General features: G+C 58.5%; 1 protein-coding gene across 1 annotated transcript in view; it reads left to right on the top strand.

Moving 5' to 3' along the window:
• The first annotated feature begins 619 nt into the window (after positions 1-619).
• Positions 620-9,994, top strand: part of sfr1 (SWI5-dependent homologous recombination repair protein 1) — a 44,055-nt gene continuing 34,680 nt past the window's right edge. Inside the window, exon 1 of the mRNA XM_072479758.1 lies at positions 620-686. The gene's annotated coding sequence lies outside the window, so the exon portion shown is untranslated. The remainder of the gene's footprint in view (positions 687-9,994) is intronic.

The raw sequence follows: 9,994 nt of genomic DNA, 5'->3' as shown, positions 1-9,994 counted from the left end.
CCAAGTGGCTCTGTGCTTTTCCCTGTTTGTCAGTAGCTCAGTAGGAGTGAGGATTGCTGGCCCACCTTTCGGATGGAGAGCCTCTAGCATCTGCTGCTCTTTTGCTTTTGTGACCTTGTGCATTCCACCAGCCTGTTTATGGCCAACTGAAGGGTGATTATCATCCTCACAGCTCACAAAATTTTCAACCTTTGTGCCAAGTGCAAATTTTAAAATTATGGCTTGTGCAATGAAGGTTGAGGAATTTATTCATACATATTAATTTCGGTGAACAGCAGTAACAGTGAACAATTTGATCGTTGCTGGGATGTTGCTGCAAAGCCAGCACCGACAGTAAAGTCTGACATTGGGGGTGCTGTGGGGCTGTGAGGATGTCACTGGCGTGACACAGATGCTGCAGCAATCCACAAGCTGCACAGCAGCGTCATCGCGCATACGCCACGCCTCCGGAAACTACAACACCCAGCATGCACGGCGGGACCGGCGCGTGCGCGGTGGTGGAGTCGGCGCGTGCGCGGTGGGTAGAGTCGGCGCGTGCGCGGTGGGTGGAGTCGGCGCGTGCGCGGTGGGTGGAGTCGGCGCGTGCGCGGTGGGTGGAGTCGGCGCGTGCGCGGTGGGTGGAGTCGGCGCGTGCGCGGTGGGTGGAGTCGGCGCGTGCGCAGTGAGCAGCCCGAGCTGGGCGGGAGGTAAGAGTCCGAGCGGGAAAATAAAATCTGTCAAACGGCCAAAAACCGCGAATCCTTCATTTAAAATCATATCATTAATTCATATTCCCCGGTCAGGCATCCCCTCCACTGACACTCTGACAGTGCGGCACTCCCTCAGCACTGACCCTCTGACAGTGCAGCACTCCCTCAGTACTGACCCTCTGACAGTGCAGTGCTCCCTCAGTACTGACCCACTGACAGTGCAGCACTCCCTCAGTACTGACCCTCTGACAGTGCGGCACTCCCTCAGTACTGACCCTCTGACAGTGCAGCACTCCCTCAGTACTGACCCTCTGACAGTGCGGCACTCCCTCAGTACTGACCCTCTGACAGTGCAGCACTCCCTCAGTATTGACCCTCTGACAGTGCAGCACTCCCTCAGTACTGACCCTCTGACAGTGCAGGACTCCCTCAGTACTGATTCTCTGACAGTGCATCACTCCCCCAGTACTGACCCTCTGACAGTGCGGCACTCCCTCAGTACTGACCCTCTGACAGTGCAGCACTCCCTCAGTACTGACCCTCTGACAGTGCGGCACTCCCTCAGTACTGACCCTCTGACAGTGCAGCACTCCCTCAGTACTGACCCTCTGACAGTGCAGCACTCCCTCAGTACTGACCCTCTGACAGTGCAGCACTCCCTCAGTACTGATCCTCTGACAGTGCGGCACTCCCTCAGTACTGACCCTCTGACAGTGCAGGACTCCCTCAGTACTGATTCTCTGACAGTGCATCACTCCCCCAGTACTGACCCTCTGACAGTGCAGCACTCCCTCAGTACTGACCCTCTGACAGTGCGGCACTCCCTCAGTACTGACCCTCTGACAGTGCAGCACTCCCTCAGTACTGACCCTCTGACAGTGCGGCACTCCCTCAGTACTGACCCTCTGACAGTGCAGCACTCCCTCAGTACTGACCCTCTGACAGTGCGGCACTCCCTCAGTACTGACCCTCTGACAGTGCAGCACTCCCTCAGTATTGACCCTCTGACAGTGCAGCACTCCCTCAGTACTGACCCTCTGACAGTGCAGGACTCCCTCAGTACTGATTCTCTGACAGTGCATCACTCCCTCAGTACTGACCCTCTGACAGTGAGGCACTCCCTCAGTACTGTCCCTCTGACAGTGCAGCACTCCCTCAGTACTGACCCTCTGACAGTGCAGCACTCCCTCAGTACTGACGCTCTGACAGTGCAGCAGTCCCTCAGTACTGACCCTCTGACAGTGCGGCGCTCCCTCAGTACTGACCCTCTGACAGTGCGGCACTCCCTCAGTACTGACCCTCTGACAGTGCAGCACTCCCTCAGTACTGACTCTCTGACAGTGCGGCACTCCCTCAGTACTGACCCTCTGACAGTGCAGCACTCCCACAGTACTGAACCTCTGACAGTGCAGCACTCCCTCAGTATTGACCCTCTGACAGTGCAGCACTCCCTCAGTACTGACTCCCTGACAGTGCAGCACTCCCTCAGTACTGACCCTCTGACAGTGCAGCACTCCCACAGTACTGAACCTCTGACAGTGCGGCACTCCCTCAGTACTGACCCTCTGACAGTGCGGCACTCCCTCAGTACTGACCCTCTGACAGTGCGGCAGTCCCTCAGTACTGACCCTCTGAGAGTGCGGCACTCCCTCAGTACTGACCCTCTCACAGTGCGGCACTCCCTCAGTACTGACCCTCTGACAGTGCGGCACTCCCTCAGTACTGACCCTCTGACAGTGCGGCACTCCCTCAGTATTGACCCTCTGACAGTGCAGCACTCCCTCAGTACTGATTCTCTGACAGTGCAGCACTCCCTCAGCACTGACCCTCTGACAGTGCAGCACTCCCTCAGCACTGACCCTCTGACAGTGCAGCACACCCTCAGTACTGACCCTCTGACAGTGCGGCACTCCCTCAGTACTGACCCTCTGACAGTGCAGCACTCCCTCAGCACTGACCCTCTGACAGTGCAGCACTCCCTCAGCACTGACCCTCTGACAGTGCAGCACTCCCTCAGTACTGACCCTCTGACAGTGCAGCACTCCCTCAGCACTGACCCTCTGACCGTGCAGCACACCCTCAGAACTGACCCTCTGACAGTGCAGCACTCCCTCAGCACTGACCCTCTGACAGTGCAGCGCTCCCTCAGTACTGACCCTCTGACAGTGCGGCACTCCCTCAGTACTGACCCTCTGACAGTGCAGCGCTCCCTCAGTACTGACCCTCTGACAGTGCAGCACTCCCTCAGTACTGACCCTCTGACAGTGCAGCGCTCCCTCAGTACTGACCCTCTGACAGTGCAGTACTCCCTCAGTACTGACCCTCTGACAGTGCGGGACTCCCTCGGTACTGACCCACTGACAGTGCAGCACTCCCTCAGTACTGACCCTCTGACAGTGCAGCACTCCCTCAGTACTGACCCTCTGACAGTGCAGCACTCCCTCAGTACTGACCCTCTGACAGTGCGGCACTCCCTCAGTATTGACCCTCTGACAGTGCGGCACTCCCTCAGTACTGACCCTCTGACAGTGCGGCACTCCCTCAGTACTGACCCTCTGACAGTGCAGCACTCCCTCAGTACTGACCCTCTGACAGTGCGGCACTCCCTCAGTACTGACCCCCTGACAGTGCTGCACTCCCTCAGTATTGACCCTCTGACAGTGCGGCACTCCCTCAGTACTGACCCTCTGATAGTGCAGCACTCTCTCAGTATTGACCCTCTGACAGTGCGGCACTCCCTCAGTACTGACCCTCTGACAGTGCAGCACTCCCTCAGTATTGACCCTCTGACAGTGCAGCACTCCCTCAGTACTGATTCTCTGACAGTGCATCACTCCCCCAGTACTGACCCTCTGACAGTGCAGCACTCCCTCAGTACTGACCCTCTGACAGTGAGGCACTCCCTCAGTACTGTCCCTCTGACAGTGCAGCACTCCCTCAGTACTGACCCTCTGACAGTGCAGCACTCCCTCAGTACTGACGCTCTGACAGTGCAGCACTCCCTCAGTACTGACCCTCTGACAGTGCGGCGCTCCCTCAGTACTGACCCTCTGACAGTGCGGCACTCCCTCAGTACTGACCCTCTGACAGTGCAGCACTCCCTCAGTACTGACTCTCTGACAGTGCGGCACTCCCTCAGTACTGACCCTCTGACAGTGCAGCACTCCCACAGTGCTGAACCTCTGACAGTGCAGCACTCCCTCAGTATTGACCCTCTGACAGTGCAGCACTCCCTCAGTACTGACTCCCTGACAGTGCAGCACTCCCTCAGTACTGACCCTCTGACAGTGCAGCACTCCCACAGTACTGAACCTCTGACAGTGCGGCACTCCCTCAGTACTGACCCTCTGACAGTGCGGCACTCCCTCAGTACTGACCCTCTGACAGTGCGGCACTCCCTCAGTACTGACCCTCTGACAGTGCGGCACTCCCTCAGTACTGACCCTCTCACAGTGCGGCACTCCCTCAGTACTGACCCTCTGACAGTGCGGCACTCCCTCAGTACTGACCCTCTGACAGTGCGGCACTCCCTCAGTACTGACCCTCTGACAGTGCGGCACTCCCTCAGTACTGACCCTCTGACAGTGCGGCACTCCCTCAGTACTGACCCTCTGACAGTGCGGCACTCCCTCAGTACTGACCCTCTGACAGTGCGGCACTCCCTCAGTACTGACCCTCTGACAGTGCGGCACTCCCTCAGTACTGACCCTCTGACAGTGCAGCACTCCCTCAGTACTGACCCTCTGACAGTGCGACACTCCCTCAGTACTGACCCTCTGACAGTGCGGCACTCCCTCAGTACTGACCCTCTGACAGTGCGACACTCCCTCAGTACTGACCCTCTGACAGTGAGGCACTCCCTCAGTACTGACCCTCTGACAGTGCGGCGCTCCCTCAGTACTGACCCTCTGACAGTGCAGCATTCCCTCAGTACTGACCCTCTGACAGTGCAGCACTCCCTCAGTACTGACCCTCTGACAGTGCGGGGCTCCCTCGGTACTGACCCTCTGACAGTGCGGCACTCCCTCAGTACTGACCCTCTGACAGTGCAGGACTCCCTCAGTACTGACCCTCTGACAGTGCGGCACTCCCTCAGTACTGACCCTCTGACTGTGCAGCACTCCCTCAGTACTGACCCTCTGACAGTGCGGCACTCCCTCAGTACTGACCCTCTGACAGTGCAGCACTCCCTCACCACTGACCCTCTGACTGTGCAGCACTCCCTCAGTACTGACCCTCTGACAGTGCAGCACTCCCTCAGTACTGACGCTCTGACAGTGCAGCAGTCCCTCAGTACTGACCCTCTGACAGTGCGGCGCTCCCTCAGTACTGACCCTCTGACAGTGCGGCACTCCCTCAGTACTGACCCTCTGACAGTGCAGCACTCCCTCAGTACTGACTCTCTGACAGTGCGGCACTCCCTCAGTACTGACCCTCTGACAGTGCAGCACTCCCACAGTACTGAACCTCTGACAGTGCAGCACTCCCTCAGTATTGACCCTCTGACAGTGCAGCACTCCCTCAGTACTGACTCCCTGACAGTGCAGCACTCCCTCAGTACTGACCCTCTGACAGTGCAGCACTCCCACAGTACTGAACCTCTGACAGTGCGGCACTCCCTCAGTACTGACCCTCTGACAGTGCGGCACTCCCTCAGTACTGACCCTCTGACAGTGCGGCAGTCCCTCAGTACTGACCCTCTGAGAGTGCGGCACTCCCTCAGTACTGACCCTCTCACAGTGCGGCACTCCCTCAGTACTGACCCTCTGACAGTGCGGCACTCCCTCAGTACTGACCCTCTGACAGTGCGGCACTCCCTCAGTATTGACCCTCTGACAGTGCAGCACTCCCTCAGTACTGATTCTCTGACAGTGCAGCACTCCCTCAGCACTGACCCTCTGACAGTGCAGCACTCCCTCAGCACTGACCCTCTGACAGTGCAGCACACCCTCAGTACTGACCCTCTGACAGTGCGGCACTCCCTCAGTACTGACCCTCTGACAGTGCAGCACTCCCTCAGCACTGACCCTCTGACAGTGCAGCACTCCCTCAGCACTGACCCTCTGACAGTGCAGCACTCCCTCAGTACTGACCCTCTGACAGTGCAGCACTCCCTCAGCACTGACCCTCTGACCGTGCAGCACACCCTCAGAACTGACCCTCTGACAGTGCAGCACTCCCTCAGCACTGACCCTCTGACAGTGCAGCGCTCCCTCAGTACTGACCCTCTGACAGTGCGGCACTCCCTCAGTACTGACCCTCTGACAGTGCAGCGCTCCCTCAGTACTGACCCTCTGACAGTGCAGCACTCCCTCAGTACTGACCCTCTGACAGTGCAGCGCTCCCTCAGTACTGACCCTCTGACAGTGCAGTACTCCCTCAGTACTGACCCTCTGACAGTGCGGGACTCCCTCGGTACTGACCCACTGACAGTGCAGCACTCCCTCAGTACTGACCCTCTGACAGTGCAGCACTCCCTCAGTACTGACCCTCTGACAGTGCAGCACTCCCTCAGTACTGACCCTCTGACAGTGCGGCACTCCCTCAGTATTGACCCTCTGACAGTGCGGCACTCCCTCAGTACTGACCCTCTGACAGTGCGGCACTCCCTCAGTACTGACCCTCTGACAGTGCAGCACTCCCTCAGTACTGACCCTCTGACAGTGCGGCACTCCCTCAGTACTGACCCCCTGACAGTGCTGCACTCCCTCAGTATTGACCCTCTGACAGTGCGGCACTCCCTCAGTACTGACCCTCTGATAGTGCAGCACTCTCTCAGTATTGACCCTCTGACAGTGCGGCACTCCCTCAGTACTGACCCTCTGACAGTGCAGCACTCCCTCAGTATTGACCCTCTGACAGTGCAGCACTCCCTCAGTACTGATTCTCTGACAGTGCATCACTCCCCCAGTACTGACCCTCTGACAGTGCAGCACTCCCTCAGTACTGACCCTCTGACAGTGAGGCACTCCCTCAGTACTGTCCCTCTGACAGTGCAGCACTCCCTCAGTACTGACCCTCTGACAGTGCAGCACTCCCTCAGTACTGACGCTCTGACAGTGCAGCACTCCCTCAGTACTGACCCTCTGACAGTGCGGCGCTCCCTCAGTACTGACCCTCTGACAGTGCGGCACTCCCTCAGTACTGACCCTCTGACAGTGCAGCACTCCCTCAGTACTGACTCTCTGACAGTGCGGCACTCCCTCAGTACTGACCCTCTGACAGTGCAGCACTCCCACAGTGCTGAACCTCTGACAGTGCAGCACTCCCTCAGTATTGACCCTCTGACAGTGCAGCACTCCCTCAGTACTGACTCCCTGACAGTGCAGCACTCCCTCAGTACTGACCCTCTGACAGTGCAGCACTCCCACAGTACTGAACCTCTGACAGTGCGGCACTCCCTCAGTACTGACCCTCTGACAGTGCGGCACTCCCTCAGTACTGACCCTCTGACAGTGCGGCACTCCCTCAGTACTGACCCTCTGACAGTGCGGCACTCCCTCAGTACTGACCCTCTCACAGTGCGGCACTCCCTCAGTACTGACCCTCTGACAGTGCGGCACTCCCTCAGTACTGACCCTCTGACAGTGCGGCACTCCCTCAGTACTGACCCTCTGACAGTGCGGCACTCCCTCAGTACTGACCCTCTGACAGTGCGGCACTCCCTCAGTACTGACCCTCTGACAGTGCGGCACTCCCTCAGTACTGACCCTCTGACAGTGCGGCACTCCCTCAGTACTGACCCTCTGACAGTGCGGCACTCCCTCAGTACTGACCCTCTGACAGTGCAGCACTCCCTCAGTACTGACCCTCTGACAGTGCGACACTCCCTCAGTACTGACCCTCTGACAGTGCGGCACTCCCTCAGTACTGACCCTCTGACAGTGCGACACTCCCTCAGTACTGACCCTCTGACAGTGAGGCACTCCCTCAGTACTGACCCTCTGACAGTGCGGCGCTCCCTCAGTACTGACCCTCTGACAGTGCAGCATTCCCTCAGTACTGACCCTCTGACAGTGCAGCACTCCCTCAGTACTGACCCTCTGACAGTGCGGGGCTCCCTCGGTACTGACCCTCTGACAGTGCGGCACTCCCTCAGTACTGACCCTCTGACAGTGCAGGACTCCCTCAGTACTGACCCTCTGACAGTGCGGCACTCCCTCAGTACTGACCCTCTGACTGTGCAGCACTCCCTCAGTACTGACCCTCTGACAGTGCGGCACTCCCTCAGTACTGACCCTCTGACAGTGCAGCACTCCCTCACCACTGACCCTCTGACTGTGCAGCACTCCCTCAGTACTGACCCTCTGACAGTGCGGCACACCCTCAGTACTGACCCTCTGACAGTGCAGCACTCCCTCAGTACTGACCCTCTGACAGTGCAGCACTCCCTCAGTACTGACCCTCTGACAGTGCGGCACTCCCTCAGTACTGACCCTCTGACAGTGCATCACTCCCTCAGTACTGACCCTCTGACTGTGCAGCACTCCCTCAGTACTGACCCTTTGACAGTGCAGCACTCCCTCAGTACTGACCCTCTGACTGTGCAGCACTCCCTCAGTACTGACCCTCTGACAGTGCGGCACTCCCTCAGTACTGACCCTTTGACAGTGCAGCACTCCCTCAGTACTGACCCTCTGACTGTGCAGCACTCCCTCAGTACTGACCCTCTGACAGTGCGGCACTCCCTCAGTACTGACCCTCTGACAGTGCAGCACTCCCTCAGTACTGACCCTCTGACAGTGCGGCGCTCCCTCAGTACTGACCCTCTGACAGTGCGGCGCTCCCTCAGTACTGACGCTCTGACAGTGCAGCAGTCCCTCAGTACTGACCCTCTGACAGTGCGGCGCTCCCTCAGTACTGACCCTCTGACAGTGCGGCACTCCCTCAGTACTGACCCTCTGACAGTGCAGCACTCCCTCAGTACTGACTCTCTGACAGTGCGGCACTCCCTCAGTACTGACCCTCTGACAGTGCAGCACTCCCACAGTACTGAACCTCTGACAGTGCAGCACTCCCTCAGTATTGACCCTCTGACAGTGCAGCACTCCCTCAGTACTGACTCCCTGACAGTGCAGCACTCCCTCAGCACTGACCCTCTGACAGTGCAGCACTCCCACAGTACTGAACCTCTGACAGTGCGGCACTCCCTCAGTACTGACCCTCTGACAGTGCGGCACTCCCTCAGTACTGACCCTCTGACAGTGCGGCAGTCCCTCAGTACTGACCCTCTGAGAGTGCGGCACTCCCTCAGTACTGACCCTCTCACAGTGCGGCACTCCCTCAGTACTGACCCTCTGTCAGTGCGGCACTCCCTCAGTACTGACCCTCTGACAGTGCGGCACTCCCTCAGTATTGACCCTCTGACAGTGCAGCACTCCCTCAGTACTGATTCTCTGACAGTGCAGCACTCCCTCAGCACTGACCCTCTGACAGTGCAGCACTCCCTCAGCACTGACCCTCTGACAGTGCAGCACACCCTCAGTACTGACCCTCTGACAGTGCGGCACTCCCTCAGTACTGACCCTCTGACAGTGCAGCACTCCCTCAGCACTGACCCTCTGACAGTGCAGCACTCCCTCAGCACTGACCCTCTGACAGTGCAGCACTCCCTCAGTACTGACCCTCTGACAGTGCAGCACTCCCTCAGCACTGACCCTCTGACAGTGCAGCACACCCTCAGAACTGACCCTCTGACAGTGCAGCACTCCCTCAGCACTGACCCTCTGACAGTGCAGCGCTCCCTCAGTACTGACCCTCTGACAGTGCGGCACTCCCTCAGTACTGACCCTCTGACAGTGCAGCGCTCCCTCAGTACTGACCCTCTGACAGTGCAGCACTCCCTCAGTACTGACCCTCTGACAGTGCAGCGCTCCCTCAGTACTGACCCTCTGACAGTGCAGTACTCCCTCAGTACTGACCCTCTGACAGTGCGGGACTCCCTCGGTACTGACCCACTGACAGTGCAGCACTCCCTCAGTACTGACCCTCTGACAGTGCAGCACTCCCTCAGTACTGACCCTCTGACAGTGCAGCACTCCCTCAGTACTGACCCTCTGACAGTGCGGCACTCCCTCAGTATTGACCCTCTGACAGTGCGGCACTCCCTCAGTACTGACCCTCTGACAGTGCGGCACTCCCTCAGTACTGACCCTCTGACAGTGCAGCACTCCCTCAGTACTGACCCTCTGACAGTGCGGCACTCCCTCAGTACTGACCCCCTGACAGTGCTGCACTCCCTCAGTATTGACCCTCTGACAGTGCGGCACTCCCTCAGTACTGACCCTCTGACAGTGCAGCACTCC

Source organism: Scyliorhinus torazame, chromosome 16, assembly GCF_047496885.1.
Source record: "Scyliorhinus torazame isolate Kashiwa2021f chromosome 16, sScyTor2.1, whole genome shotgun sequence".
Lineage (NCBI taxonomy): Eukaryota > Metazoa > Chordata > Chondrichthyes > Carcharhiniformes > Scyliorhinidae > Scyliorhinus > Scyliorhinus torazame.
This window is presented reverse-complemented; position numbering and strand designations above follow the sequence as displayed.